This window comes from Tasmannia lanceolata, unplaced genomic scaffold (genome assembly GCF_043159265.1).
Source record: "Tasmannia lanceolata isolate RefF3 unplaced genomic scaffold, GAP_Taslan_0.1 ptg000001l, whole genome shotgun sequence".
NCBI lineage: Eukaryota > Viridiplantae > Streptophyta > Magnoliopsida > Canellales > Winteraceae > Tasmannia > Tasmannia lanceolata.
In genome coordinates this window covers 189813-205794 of record NW_027518678.1, presented here as the reverse complement: position 1 = coordinate 205794, position 15982 = coordinate 189813, and the positions used below count along the sequence as shown (strand labels likewise).

At 39.8% G+C, this 15982-nt stretch overlaps 1 pseudogene; it reads left to right on the top strand.

The window, feature by feature from the left end:
- Positions 1–15982, top strand: part of LOC143874164 (uncharacterized) — a 51590-nt pseudogene that overhangs the window by 31045 nt on the left and 4563 nt on the right.

Here is a 15982-nt window from a genome sequence, read left to right as displayed (position 1 = left end):
TAAACCAAGTGAACGCCCTGTTGTTGTGAAAAGCAAGACTCCTTCCGCTTTAGACATCAAGTCAGAAACTAAAATGCTCGAGAAATGAGCATCAGACATCCAGTCGAGCTGATGAGAAGACATTGAGAGATGACTTTCATAAAAGAAAGTCATAGACTTGATCCCCATGAAGAGCATTTGTGTTGTAAATCTTGGTGGGATTTGAAGTCATTGTATTCAGAGAGTGGGACAGTTCTTATATCCAAAGAAAGAAAATATTCAAGAGAAAGAAAGAGCACATCTAAAAGAAACAAGAGCCTGAGAAAGACAAGAAGGAGAAGGGAATGTGTCCCTTAGACAACTCCTTAGAAAAATCAAAGACCCAAGTGATGGAGTTTATGAGATAGATTGAATATCAGAATTGTCTCCGACATTTGGAGATTATCGAGAGTGATATAATCTTGAGCATTCAAGATATTCGAGAAGCGCACAAGTTTAAGTGGAGCACCGTGGTTGAAGTCTTGCTTGCAAATACCGCCAGACTCTCGAAAAAAAAAAAATTTCAAAGTCTTGAACCTTAAACATTCAAAAGCTTGTACATCAAAACACCAGGAGGCCATCATTGGACGTTTGAGCCTTTATAGCCAAAATCCCAACGTTTAAAAAAAAATCCTTTTGTGAGCCCTTTGAGCCAACATTTTAAAACCAAACAATTCTTTCAACTACATTATAAACCAGGGGCATTTTATGCACCCGAACTACGCGGACCTGATCCCCACCTCTTCAGGGGTACGTAGGCAACTTGATTAACTCAGGTTCGGTCAAACCTTTGGGGATAAAAGCTAAATCATCCCCCTTTCAAAATTTTGAAGCTTAAAAGCTAAACCATTCTTTGTTAAACCCCAAAGCGAACTACGCGGACCTGATCCTCCATTTTTGGGGTACGTAGGTAGTCTGGCAAGACCAAATTCGGTCCAAATCGTTTGAACTTCCGATATCCAACCCTTTTGAACCCGAGCCTACCTATAAAGTTCTTCTGGTGAAACAAGCAAAGGTTCAAGGCAATTGAAAAATAAAAACAGAAAGAAATGAAAAGAACGAGAGTCTGAAGACCCACTAGGTTTAAAACCCGAAAGGGCGGCCTAGAGTCATGCGTTTGCTAAGTAAACAACCAAAAGGGTTGGCTTATGCGAAAGTGAGGGTAGCGGTCTGATGGGTTGAAAATTGAAGAGGCAATCCAGTCAGAGGCAAAGACTTCCCACAAAAAGTGGGCTGATAAACATGGAAGGAGTTTCCTCGGTTATGAAGAACTCTGACGTTTGAATAGTGTGAGAATTTCAGGTAAAAGCTGAGGCAAATGGTTTGTTAGACCAGAAACCTGGAATGCAATAATCATGAGCTCCCACCAGAGGAAACTTGAAGAGATGAAGAAGCAATCACTACACAAGGCAGGATCTTTGGAATCCAAGTAGTGTCAGTGAGATTTACTTTGACTCCTTTATAAACTAGGGGCATTGAAACTGAGCAATCCGAAGGGGGAAAATAACCATGACGGAAATCCTGATGGAGGAAATTAGTGCCTCTTGACATGGTTTTCGAAATTATTTTGAGAGCAGCTAGCCTTACCATTTAAAAATACACATCAGGTCTAAGGGTGAATCAAAAGTGAGTCAAATCCCTTGAATAATGTACATCTTCTTTGATAGAGTCTTGGAAGTCTGTTCCTCATTCTTATCCATTTTCTTTTCAAGGTCCAAAGTTGTCTGGCACTGGGAGAATGGGTGTATACTTTCCAAAGTGAAAAAAAAAAATTCTCAGAATAGACCCTGGTTTAGGTACCAGAGAAAAGCGAAAAATATCCTCTTCAGACATGGCGAAGATGTCAAGTTTCAAGCAGTAGGTGGTGGAAAGAGTGAACCTCAAATAATAGTCAATGAAAAGAGAAATTTTCTGGCTCAACCATCATCCTATCTTTATTCCAAAGAAAGAACCCATGCAAATTCAAATTTCCTTACCTATCCTGGTTCCGTTCCCTTAAGACTCTTGTCATGGAATCACAATACACTAGGGGCATCTTTTATGACTTGCGTCATAAAAGATATCGAATGCACAAAGGCAATCAGTGCCAATATTTTCAACAAGTTGAGATAAGAGAGACACGAGCACGTTTTAAGCCAAATCTCTGAACTCTTCAAATGAGCCCTCTTTCTAAAAGAGTCAATTTCCAAAGAAAATCAATTTCCCAGAGGAGTCTAGAATTTGCTCCCGCAACCTTCAAAACCTCAGCAGAATGCTTTTCACTTGTCAAAGAAGGGCCAATATCCAAATCCCTGCAAGTTATTTGAGTCCAATTCTCAGCAAGGAACTCGTACTCCCAATTTCCTCGGCAAGAGGTGATCAGTCTAAAAAAAAAAAAATCATCATTCAAAATCAATCAGTTCTCAGCAATATCCTTGTCCTTCCAAGGCTCTTCGTGGTCTACATTCAGGTATACCATGGACCCTTGCTTCCTGAGTGGCTCTTTGTGATATATCCTTTCAGATATATTATGGACCCACTATTCATGGTCATTCCATTCATATCTTTTATATGCCATTGTTTCTGTATGCTGGGCTCTTCGTGGCTTATTGTCATGGACCCCAGATTCAATGCTTGGCTCTTCATGGTTTATTACCATGAACCCTAGATTCATTGTGTGGCTCTTCACGACTTGTCACCGTGGACCCTCGATTACTTCTTGGCTCTTCATAGCTTATGGCTATGGACCATTGATTCCTAGTTTTCTAACCTACCAACCACCTCAATATCTTTCTCGTGAGGCTCTTCGTGGTTTATTACCATGGACCCTCTATTCCTGTTTACCAAATTCTCCCTGAGAGCATTCACCTTGAGTGAAGAAATCAAATTCTCCCTGAGAGCATCCACCCTGAGTGAAGAACCATTTTTCTCCCTGAGAGCATCCACCCCGAGTGAAGAAACAAATTTTCTCCCTGAGAGCATCCACCCCGAGTGAAGAAACAAATTTTCTCCCTAAGAGCATCCACCCCGAGTGAAGAAACCAAATTCTCCCTGAGAGCATTCACCCCGAGTGAAAATACCAAAAATTCTCCCTGAGAGCATCCACCCCGAGTGAAAATACCAAAAATTCTCCCTGAGAGCATCCACCCCGAGTGAAAATACCATATTATCCCTGAGAGCATTCACCCCGAGTGAAGAAACCGAATTATCCCAGAAAGCATTCGCTCCAAGCTTAAAATCATCTTGTCTCCTGAAAGTATTCGCTCCAAGCGTAGAACTCAAATTCTTTCTGAAAGCATTCGCTCGAAGCGTAAAATCAATTGTTCTCTTTGAAAGCTTTCGCTCTAAGCGTAAAATCAATTTGTCTATTTTGAAAAAGCATTCGCTCTAAGCGTAAAACCAAAATTCTTCCCGAAATCATTCGCTCCAAGCGTAGAATCCAAATTCTTCCTGAAAGTATTCGCTCTAAGCGTAGAACCCAGTTTTTCCTTGAAAACGTTCGCTCCAAGCGTAAAATCAATTTTGTCTCGTTGAAAGCATTCGCTCCAAGCATAAAATCAATTCTTCCTGAAAGCATTTGCTCCAAGCGTAAAATCATTTTGTATCTTTAAAAGCATTCGCTCCAAGCGTAAAATCATTTTGTATCTTTAAAAGCTTTCGCTCCAAGCGTAAAATTATTTTGTATCTTTAAAAGCTTTCGCTCCAAGCGTAAAATCATTTTGTATCTTTAAAAGTCTTCGCTCCAAGCGTAAAATCATTTTGTATCTTTAAAAGCTTTCGCTCCAAGCGTAAAATCATTTTGTATCTTTAAAAGTTTTCGCTCCAAGCGTAAAATCATTTTGTATCTTTGAAAGCATTCGCTCCAAGCGTAAAATCATTTTGTATCTTTAAAAGCTTTCGCTCCAAGCGTAGAATTTAATATTTCCTTGAAAACATTTCGCCCCGAGCGTAGAACCAAAGTTTCTTCTTTGGGAGCATTCGCCCCGAGCGTAGGAACTATTTTCTTGAAGAGCATTCACCCCGAGTGTAAAGCCAAATTTTTTTCTTGAAAACATCCGCTCCAAGCGTAGATCCAATTTTTCTCTTTGAAAGCATCCGCCCTGAGCGTAGAAATCTGAGAAATACCAAAATCTTTCCAAATGAAGACCCCTGAGGCAACCCTTCCATTTCAAGACCCCTGAGGCAACCTTTCCAAATGAGGACCCCTGAGGCATCTCTTCCATTTAAAACCCCTGAGGCATCACTTCCATTTAAAACCCCTGAGATATCTGATCCTTCCAAAAGTCCAATATTCGCAAAATCATCTCCTTCATTCTTCTTTCTCTCCAATCATTTTTGGGCCAGTCAAAATGTGTTGTCTGTTCAGCTTTGACACTCGCGCGACAAGCACGCTCTGCCAAAGAGGGGCATCTGTAGACACCCCATTTTGACCGTGCCCTAAACCCTCCCATGTTTGATCAAAACCCCATCAAATGAATGAATTAGGATCCCAAATTTCACCCTAAGCTAGGGTAGGATCCCATCTAGCTCCCTGTAAAATTTCGTCAAAATCCGAGTGCGTTTGCCTAGCGAACGAACCAAAGAGGTGTCCGTAGTGTAAACCAGAAAGGGGGTTGAATTTATCCGGTTAGGGGGGCGAATTTATCCTTGAAAGGACGTGTATGGCCGAATAAGACATGATTCGGGCGTGCGCCCATCACTTTTTCGAGTAAAACCGTGCGCTCATCAGGTGGTAGTGCCAATATCACTTCGAAAAATTCTTATAAAAAAGGATTTAAGTTCATTTTTTACAAAAAAAAAAAAAGAGATCTCATTTTCTTGTTTTAACAGAGAGAGAGAAAAGAAAGGAATTTTCGTCGGCTCTTCATCTTCTCCGACGATACTCACCGGAATCCGGCAAATCAAATCCTTGTTTTTACCTTGTTAAAGTCATCTTCTTCATTCCTGTACCTTGAACACCAAGATTATCTTCACTAGAACCTTGATTTTCCTCATTTGAAGCTTACAAAATTCTAGATCTGAGCATTTTCAAGTTTTTCTCAGGTCAATCCGCCAGAGCTCCGATCGTGATCTTTCCTTGCCGTTATCATTTACCTCCTCTTCCATCTCTCCCTCATCAAAGATCAAGATCCACACCTTAGAGCCTCAAATCTACTTCATTTTTTTTAAGGTCAAACCCTAACTCCAGCAAAACTCCATTAATTCCGACGAGAACTTACCGGATTCCGGTCAGCTTTCGTCAAATTTGACCAAGTTTCTTTTCAGCAACATAACCTTTAAAGTCGAATTCATCTTCTGGCTGCCATTGAAGTTAGCTCCATGACCCAAAAATCTGCAGAGAGTGGGAGCTGAACTAGTAGTTAGAGATTTGACAAACAAAAGAGCAAGAGAGATTCCTTGATTAGAAATTAAAGGGAGAGATCCAAGAAATTGAAAGTAAAGAAAGCTAGAGAGAGAGAGAGGGATTTTTGATCTCCTTCACCGGAGATCCGACCATCATCCGCCACCTACCTTCACCTCTTCACCATTAGATCCATCTCTTTCAATAGATCTTTGAGATCATCTCCCAAACCCATTTTCTCCGGTCATCCTCTCCGGTGAGCTCATCGGAGCTCCGTCCGGCATCTTCTTCTCCGGCAACACTCTAGCTCCGGCCGGCATCAACTTCACAGTTGTTTTGCTCCTCTACCAGCGTCAGATCTAAGCTCGATCTAACCCTTGCCAAGTTTCAAAAACCATAGATTCAACCTTTAAACCCTAAATCTATCCCTCTTCCTTCTCCGGCCAAGATCCGATCGGATTCCGGCAATTTTCCAGCCAGGTTCTTCTTTGATCAGAGTTGTGAAACCTTCAGATCTATAATTTTCCATCTTTGAAACCCCAGCAAAGGGGGATTTTCGTTTGGGTTGTTGGACCGAGCAGAGGAGAGAAGGAGAAAGAGAGAGAGAAAAGAGAGAATTCAGGTCAAACTCTAACCCTTTCATCATCTTCTCCGATTATCTTCTCCGGCGAGATCGCCGGAGCTCCGGCCAGTGTTCTTTCTTCTTGTTTGTGCTTACTCCTCATGTATTCACCTTGTTTTGTGCCATTTTAAAAAAAAAGCAAACCCTAGATCTACTTTTTTCCAAAGTCCTATATCAAGCTTAGATACTCTAGATCTAGACTCTAGCTGGTGTTTTTATTTCCGATCTATTGGATTCAGTGATTTCTCTGTCATTTTTTTTTATCTAACAAGAGGATTTAAACGGCTCAATAACCTTTGTAATCAATGGCCGAGCAATTGATTTGAGAAAAGTTCAGCTCGTGTTCTCTCTGCAGCTCCTGGAGAATGAGGCTTTCATGTTGTATTTTTCATTGTTTTACAAGATAAAGTGCTGAGAAAGACAAGAGGTAAGGTTTACAAGCTTCGGATCTCGGGTAATTCTTTTACTCTTTCCCTTCAATTCACTTTAAGTACTCTTATTTTTCATATATTTTTGCTTGCTTTGTTTTTTTATGACCTCAATTTCATGCTGTCCGGTTTTGATTTGAGAAAACAAGTGACAAATATGTGTTTGCTCAGGCTTATAATTTGTTTGATTGAATGCCTCTAGGTGTCAAATGTTTGTGTTCTATTGAGTTTTCTTGAGATATTCTAGATATATTGAGTGTGATTCTAGACGTCTGTTTACTCAGGCTTATAATCTGTTTGAGAAAGCTATTATGGAAATTCGATTCTTTGTTTGCATTATAAATAAAGACTCAATGATCATTTTGGAGCCTCCATGTCAGTAATGCTCAATAGACCTTTTGAATGTTTAGTAAAAAAGTATATATATACCAATATTTTCCTGTCATAGTGTCATTCTTTTGTGGTTTAAATTATCTATGAAGGTACTTTTACGTGAGAGTTTAACATAAGGATATGATTCATATCTTTGGAAATTGTTTAGCAATGTGAATAAAGATTAGTTTTAAAAATAGGATGCCCATGGGATCTTGGATTCGTAAAGCTTGGGCGATGAAGGCGATAGCCCAAGCCCATCGTAAAGGGGAGAATTACGAAGTCTCAGTAATACCCTCTCCCTTCTCTTTCTTTCTATAGAGACTTCTTAGCCCTTTTCTTGTAGGGCGATGAAGGTAATAGCCCAAGCCCATCCTAGGAGACTTGCCTAGTCTCGTTAGCAATTTTCTCTATTCTATCTCTGTGTCTAAGAGACTTACCCAGTCTCATTCTCTTGCTAAACCTCCTCTTTGTGCGTCGTTTAGTTTTGGGAGAACACCTTACTCGGCTTGGCAACATACCCCTACCCTTATGGGTATTGGGTTGCACATTTGTTGCACCCTAGGGCTAGGTAGCTGTCCGGCCCGGCTGGGTGTTTTTCCTTTGCCAAATATGCACAGGGTCTCTTTTTTCCTTATTACTTGTGAGTTTTATTTTGGTTTGATAGTCCACTAGCATAGGAATCCGTTCTTAGTCTAGAGAGTCAGTCCTCTTATTCAAGAATCAAATTCTATCATCATAGGGGTTAGGATTTTATCCAACCTTTCATCAGATCATGTTCTTCTATCCGCTCTTGCAAGGTATAGGATGCTGTCCAACCCTTGCAGAGTTGTGTTTCTGTCTTTTTCCCCCGCAAAGCATAGGATGCTGTCCAACCTTTGCGGGATATCGGGAGTCTGTCCTCCCCTTATGATGATAGGATTCAGTCATCTCGTGTCAAAAATATCAAAAACATCTGAAAATCCAAAAATCTCAAAAATCTTGAGTCATTTAGGAGTAGTTAGGAAAATCTGTTTCCGAACTACGTTGGCTTGATCCCTTTCAACAGGGTACGTAGTGCAGCTTGGGATCCAAATCCCAGGTCCAGCCAAACCTTTAAAAATAAACATTTCACATCTTTCAAAATTACAAAAATATTCAAACCTTTTTCAAAAAGATCTTCCTCTAGAGTTATGAGTCTGTCCTAGATATTTAGGGTGTTTTAGAGTTAGGAGTCTGTCCTGATTTGTTGATATGGTGTGTCCAGTCGTGTGAGTGTCCCTAGAGTTAGGAGGCCTCAAGTTGATCGGTTAGACATCTAGTCGAACCGATGGCTAGACTAGAAAGCATATAGTCAGCCCATGGTTTTCTTTAGGATGCACAGCCTAGTTACACATAGGATGTAGGGCCCACCTGCATTAGCTTAAGGCTAATCAACTTGCATTAGTTAAGGCATATAGAGTCTTAAAAATTACAATTCACCTGAACTTAAGCTATCGTGTAAAAAGCTTTAAAAATCAGTCGAGTCTAGTGGATCGAGTCTAGGATGGCGGTTCTAGATGGTTAGACATCGTAGTTAGAATAGGGCATCGAACTACGTTGACTCCGATTCTTCCCGAGGCCGGGATACGTAGAGCAGCTGGGATGGACGGCCATCTTGGTCCGAGTCAGGTCGTATTAGAGTTAGGACTCATTTTTGTCCAGTCATGTATAGAATTGAATTGTGTTGTGTACTTTGCTGTGTTCTCTTACTTTCATGTACAGATCCTATACCTTTAGCTGTAGCATGCATGTGTTTGCACACCAGAACTCAGACACTAATTAGGTATGATACTCATAACCTAGTTATTTCTTAGGCGACACTTCTTTCATTTCTTTTATGTGTGCTTATTATTCATCTCTGAGATATGCATGATTAGATAGACGTCTTCTCGGAGATATTCGTTCCCATTTCCTATGACTTTCGCTCAAAACTCTTCAAAATCAATAACAAATGGCATAAGAGACCAGGTGCTTGCACTTGGGCGGATGAGGTGCTCTTCAGACCTTCCGAATTCGTAACCAGGCACGGACCCTCTTTTATATCTCTGGTTATCCGTTGCAACAGAGCATAGTATGGGATCCTTGGCCCACTTCCTTGGATGGCGACTCTTCTTTGTTTAAGGTACGCCTCGAATCTGGGCTAGTCCCCGAATCGAGAGGTATCTCCCTTTGTATCGCCACTCATGCTGTGAGAGGCATTTCTTCTTTCGAGAGTTCCGTGGTAGAGCTCTCCATTCACGTGGATGATCCATAGAGACTGTTAGCGCGTGGGGCACGTCCCACCGCCGCCTCTCTCGGATCGGGGTCCACACTACCATGAGTGTCATTTTAAATAAATAAATAAAAACTACCATGAGTTTCATGTTCTGGCAAACATTAAATCACAAAATATTGAAATTTCTTTCGAGTTTCCAAGCATCGTATTTTAAGATATTCTTATTTTGTGGCCACTTCTGTCAAACATTGAGTTTAGGTGGGTTTCTATTGTTCTATATAAATGTAGTTGATAACATGAATCACTTTAGTTTCTGTTTATTAATACTTGACTCCTAATGTGGGCCAACGAGATACTTTTCTTTCCAAATGGATGAGAATATGAATATGATGCCTTGGCTTTTCAACACTCTAAACATCAATGCTTTCCAATTCCGTTTTACAAGAATTTTGAGTGAAATATGTGGATAAACTATGCAGTTATTCATTTACTTACGGGGGTTGATATGCTGAAACTTTTGTCACTTAAAAAGTTTCACTTGTAACTAGTTATTGGACCCATATATCCTTAAGGTACATGATTCCTTTTAGAGTTTCTGATTCTATCGGTCTCTGACTGCTTACAATTTATATTTTCTTGTGGGACATGATGTCTGCCCACCCTTGTGTTAGAAGTGAGCTAGGGTTAGAAGAGAGGAAGAAGAGGAATGGAGGACGAAGTGTCTCCACTAGAGTGCTCCTAATGAATATTATATATATAGGCCCCAAATAGGGGAATAGTGTACAGAGGTTACAATACCCTCTAAACTATCAACAATACCTAATCTACCCTGCCCCAAGGGCAATAGTGTATAGAGGCTACAATACCCTCTAAACTATCAACAATACCTAATCTACCCTTACATGTTATTCAACTCTCCCCCTCATGCTGGAGTGTATGTGCTATGAAACTCCAGCTTGGTACAAAGAAAACTACAATAACTAAAATAACAAAAAGTACATAATCTCATACACATATCCGGTTTGGTATACCACTCATCCTCAAGCTGGTGTGGTGAATACATAAGGAAAGCATAACAAAAGATAACGACCACCATGAGAGTACTATCGTTGAGATCAGCGGCCACAAAAAAGGACCAGCTCCCCCCCTGAAGTAGTTTTACGACGAGAGCGATGATAACGACAACTATGAAACTCCAACTGAATGATAGCCCGGCAATGGCATCTACAAACCACGAAGGATCGAACGATGACACCTCGATAGGAAAATATCAGCGATCCATCGAGTAAAATAGGCACACCAAGGTTGCACACATGAGCAATGGCGAAGCACCACGAGTGGGAATACCAATTGAGTAACACAACATTAAGAGAAGATAACTATCGATAGGGAAACCATCGGAGACAAGGTCGACGGGGAAACCGTCGCTTGGAGAGAAGAAGAAAATGATAAGATAACCAACCAACGATGGAGAAACCATTGTTTGGTGACAAAGTCGACGATATGAACATCGTTGCCTGAAGATAAGAAGAAAATGAGGGAGAAGATTACCAACCAACGATGGGGAAACCATCGTCTGGAGACAAGGTCAACAGCATGAACAATCGCCTGAAGAGGAGCCGACCAACAATGGGGACACCATCGCTCGGAAAAGATAGGTCGGCGGGAAGAGACCGTCACATGTAAGAAAGCCAATGAACGATGGATATGGAAGCCATCACCCGGGATAAGGCATAAAGTCGAGAAGACAAAGACTAACTAGGGAGCATAACAACATTCCCCCTCGGGTGAAACTACATGAGTATGGAGATGACAACAAGACAAGAAAAGGCATGAAGACACACTGACACTCCCCCTTAAGAAAGGGCAACAAGGAAGACAACAAGACTAGATCACTCCCTCAGGAAAAAACAACAAAAGAAGAACTACATGACAACTCTCCCCTTCAAGTTGAAGGTCGAATGCCTTCAACTTGCAACCAAGGTTTTAAATCTCGGTTTCGGTTTCGGTACGAAATTTCGGACGAAATCTTGTAAAAATTGAAATTTCAAAACTTTCTGAAACGTTTCACCAAAATTTCCGAAATTTCATCGAAATTTTGTACTTCACCGAAACGTTTCACCGAAATTGCCGAAATTTCCGAAACGTTTCGGCGAAGTTTGGTACTTTTCCGACTCACTGTGAATTTCGTTTCGTTTTCCACCGAAACCGAAATTTCGTTTCGGCCGAAATTTAAAACCATGCTTGCAATGAAAAGAAGGCAAACAAGGCAGTACACCTCTTTCGGACATTTGACCAAACACTTGGTGTGCACCTTGGATATCTACACAAAAGACATAGAATAAAGAGAAAACAAAGATTAGGATGGAATAGAGAGGGAGGAGGATTTCAAAAGAGACTCAAAAAAGAAAGAAAGTGAGGATTTAAAACATAGAGAAAGAGATGAAGGAATGAGAAAGAACCCAACAAGAGCATGGATTTAGAAAAGAAAGGAGATTTAGGGATTTAGAACAAGAAAGAAGGGAATGTATGGATTTAGAACAAGAAAGAGGGGAAAAGAATGAATTTAGGAGAAAAGAAAGAGATTTATGGAGTTAGAACAAAAAAGAACAAGAAAGAGAGCAATTGAATGAGAAAAGATAGAAAATAATAGAGAAAGAAGGGATCCGTTTGTTTTTCTTGTTTTAGGAAGAAGGTTTAGGGATGGTGGTGAGAAAATATGGTCGAAAAAGGATTTGGGGTTTTGGGTGGAGATTTGGGGATGCCAAAAGGGATTTGGGAAGAAGATTTCTTCCCAAATGAGAATTCAAAAGAGAAAGAAAGGAAAGATTTAGGATTTAGGATTTAGGATTAAAGATTGAGGATTTTGGATTTGGAAAAGGGGATTTTGGGTTGAGAATGGGGGAGATTTGGAATTCACAGCAAGGTAGAGAGGGGAGAGTGTTTATGGCAAACAGAGGGGAGTTGGTTTTTTTTGTTTTGTTTTTGCTTTTGTTTTTGTGCACAATTAAGGGACAGCCATACACACACAGAGAGAGAGAGAGAGAGAGAGAGAGAGAGAGAGAGAGAGAGAGAGAGAGAGAGAGAGAGAGAGAGAGAAATTTTCGTGGAGAGGTGGGTTATGGCAAACCCAACCCATTGTGCGCAAATAGCAAAAGAAAAGGAAAAAAAGTTTGAGAGAGATTTTAGGAGAAGATCAGAGAGAGATTTTCGGGAGTGTAAAAACCCAAAAAATGGGTTAGCGCAAAATAAAAAAAAGGACTCGTAAGGAGAGATTGACTTGAGGAGAGATAGATGGCCTGAAATGCTTGAGATGGCTCTTCTTCTTTTCTTATTCCTTTTCCATGGATCTTTGCTCTGATACCATGTTAGAAGTGAGCTAGGGTTGAGAGTCTCCACTAGGGAGCTCTTAATGAATATGATGTATGTATAGGCCCCTAATAGGGCAATAGTGTACAAAGACTACAATACCCTCTAAACTATCATCAATACCTAATCTACCCTTACATGTTATTCAACACCTTGTTTTAATTATGCACTCCTCTTCATTTTATAATTTTCTAATCAAAACCACCGACCAAAAAAAAGTTCTTGACAAAATGAGGAGTGCCATTTTCAAAACAAAAGAAAAGCAAATGCTATTCCCCTTTCTCACCAGTATCATTAGCTTTCCGTTGCTATTTAGTACCATTCTAAAGATCACAACCACAAGTCTTGTTATTCAGATATAGAACCTTCACCTGTAATTTTATGAACCATTGCAAGTAGTGGTGCTTTAAAACTTTATTCGTAGATAATGAAGTACATAATATATCAAGAACTAATAACTTTGGAAAATTATTCACAAAGTGGATGGTTTTGATTCAAACTTGATACTGAATTACTATAACCATTTGCTTCATCCAAACTAGACAATCGTGCATAAATAGTGTTATTTACAGTTCGCTATAACCATGCATTTTATCAAACTAGACCAATAATGCATGCCATTCATTTATAATTCCTATACCAGACAATAACTTGACAAGATTGCACTATTTTTTGTAATAAATTTTCATAATAAATTAATCTATATTTTGTGTTGTTATCATGTGGCTAGCATACTTGTATCCACAGTTTGATTGTTTATCCATAGGAAACATGAATATTGACCTCTAAATTATATCTATTTGCTGCTTTCATTTATCTGGAATTCTGGACAACTTTCTTTAGAGATGTTAAGTATAGAAGATTTAATAACACCTTCTTCAACAGCTTAAGCTTTTGGACTAATTGGTTGTTTCACATGGTATCAAAGCAATTTCCCTCGGTTCAAACCTCCTTGATAGTAAAAATCCACATGCAATGGCCAAACCCAAAAGAGGTGCTACATGTGCCACGTGTAGGCCAACCCTAAAATGATGGCCCACATGTGAAGGGGAGTGTTCAAGTATTAAAGATTTAATGACACCTTCTTCAACAGCTAAAGCTTTTGGAGTAATTAGTTGTCTCACGAGACAAAAGACATGGTAAATAATAGAGACGAGTAACAGATGCAATTCCTTTTATAACTTCTAGTTTCGTTGTTTTTATCTGCAACTTTCAACTAGTTTGGGACAATGGCTTAGTTGAGTAGAGTTGAGTATCTGCAACTTTGTTGATAGTATATTTTAAAATTTAATTTAATACTCGATTTGTCTTTTTTAACTGTGGTCAGGATCACCATGATCTTTTGTTGACTACCTTACCGGCTGTTGAATCTGTTCTCGAGGTATAACGGAATAACACTTAAATGTTTTATACGTGGTAAGTTGCTAAATTTTATTGCCAAGTTGCCAACTGAAACTTAATATCTGTGGATTTCTACCAGAGGTTTTCAGATCTCCTAAACCAATATGAAGTTATCTCAGCCCTTTATTTCATGCCGATAAAGAGAGATCAAATCTTATTCTGCACGAGACATCAGCCAAGTCAATTGTAGCTGAAGCAACTAGTAATTCAGAAAAGACTCGTACGTCCTTTGATGTAAATGCCTGTGAGTTCACTCAAGCGAAAACATTTGGTTTGGATCACCAACAGTTTCCTCTCTCTCTCTCTCTCTCTCTCTCTCTCTCTCTCTCTCTCTATATATATATATATATATATATATATATATATATATATATATATGAGGAAAAGGAGTGTGCGGTTGACTGCACCTAAGCTTTGGTGCGGTCGAGGGCTTAAACACATGGGTCCCACACTTTTTGTGGTGATCAAAACTATTCATTTGCAAGGGCCCATCATATATAGGGTGTGTACAAAAAATCAGCTCCATTGGATCATCCTAACCCCTCCAAAAGTTGAGGGCAAAAATGGGCAGATTTGTGGCAAACGGTGTCTGTCCATTTTGCCCTCCATTTTTGGATGGGTTAGGATGATCCTATGGAGCTGATTTTTTGTACACACCCTATCTATGATGGGGCCTTGCAAATGAATGCTTTGGACCATCCTAACAATGTGAGCCCACATGAGTTTTGGGCCCTCGACCGCACCTAAGCTTGGTGCGTTCGAGCGCACAATCATTTTCCTCTATATATATATATATATATATTTATATATATATATATAGAGAGAGAGAGAGAGAGAGAAGTGTAGCTACACACTGGTGAGCTAACTTAGCTACATCGACGGCTTAAAATACAGTGGGCCCCACATTGTTTGGGTGATGCAAACCATTCATTTGATGGGCCCTCACATAGATTGGGTGGGCCCAAAAAATAAGCTCCATAGGATCATTCCAACCCTACGATTTGTGGAGGCAAAAATGGATGTGTAAAAACCTTCACAAATCTGTCCATTTTTAGCTCCACAGTTTGAAGGGTTGGGCTGATCCTATGGAGCTGATTTTTTGGGCACACCCTATCAATGTGAGGGCCTATCAAATGAATGGTTTGGATCACTCAAACAATGGGCCCACTGTATTTTAAGCCGTTGGTGTAGCTAAGTTAGCTACATGAGTGTGTAGCTTCACTTTCCATGTATATATATATATATATATATATATATATATATATATATATAGAGAGAGAGAGAGAGAGAAAACGGTTCCTACACATATGTGTAAAGAGTTCTCTACACACTAGCTTAAAATACAGTAGGGGCCCACATTGTTTGGGTGATCCAAGCCATCCATTTTAAAGGCCCTCACATAGATAGGGTGTCTACAAAAAATCAGATCCATAGGATCCCAACCCTACGATGTGTGGAGGTAAAATGGACGTCTTTAAACCTTCACAAATTAGTCCACTTTTTGCCTCCATAGTTCGAATGGTTAAGATGATCCTATGGATCTGATTTTTTGTGGACACCCTATCTATGTGAGGGCCTTAAAAATGAATGGTTTGGATCACCCAAACAATGTAGGCCCTCACTGTATTTTAAGCTAGTGTGTAGAGAACTCTCTACACATATGTGTAGGAACCGTTTTCTTATATATATATATATATATATATATATATATATATAGAGAGAGAGAGAGAGAGAGAGAGAGAGAGAGAGAGAGAGAACGGTTTCTACACACAAGTGTAGATAAGTTATCTACACACTAGCTTAAAATACAGTGGAGGCCCACATTGTTTGGGTGATCCAAACAATTCATTTGATTGGCCCACACATAGATAGGGTGTCCACAAACAATCAGCTTCATAGGATCATCCTAACCCTTCGAACTGTGGAGGCAAAAAATGGAAGGTTTATACACATCCATTTTACCTCCACAAATCGTAGGGTTGGGATGATCTTTTGGAGCTGATATTTTGTGAACACCCTATTTATGTGAGGGCCAATCAAATGAATGGTTTGGATCACCCAAACAATATGCCCTCCACTGTATTTTAAGCTAGTGTGTAGATAACTTACCTACACTTGTGTGTAGAAACTGTTTCCTCATATATAATAAGGAGGGAAGAGAGTTTCACTGTTATAGGACACGTGCCGGCCTTCCCTTCCCCCTTAGATATATTTTA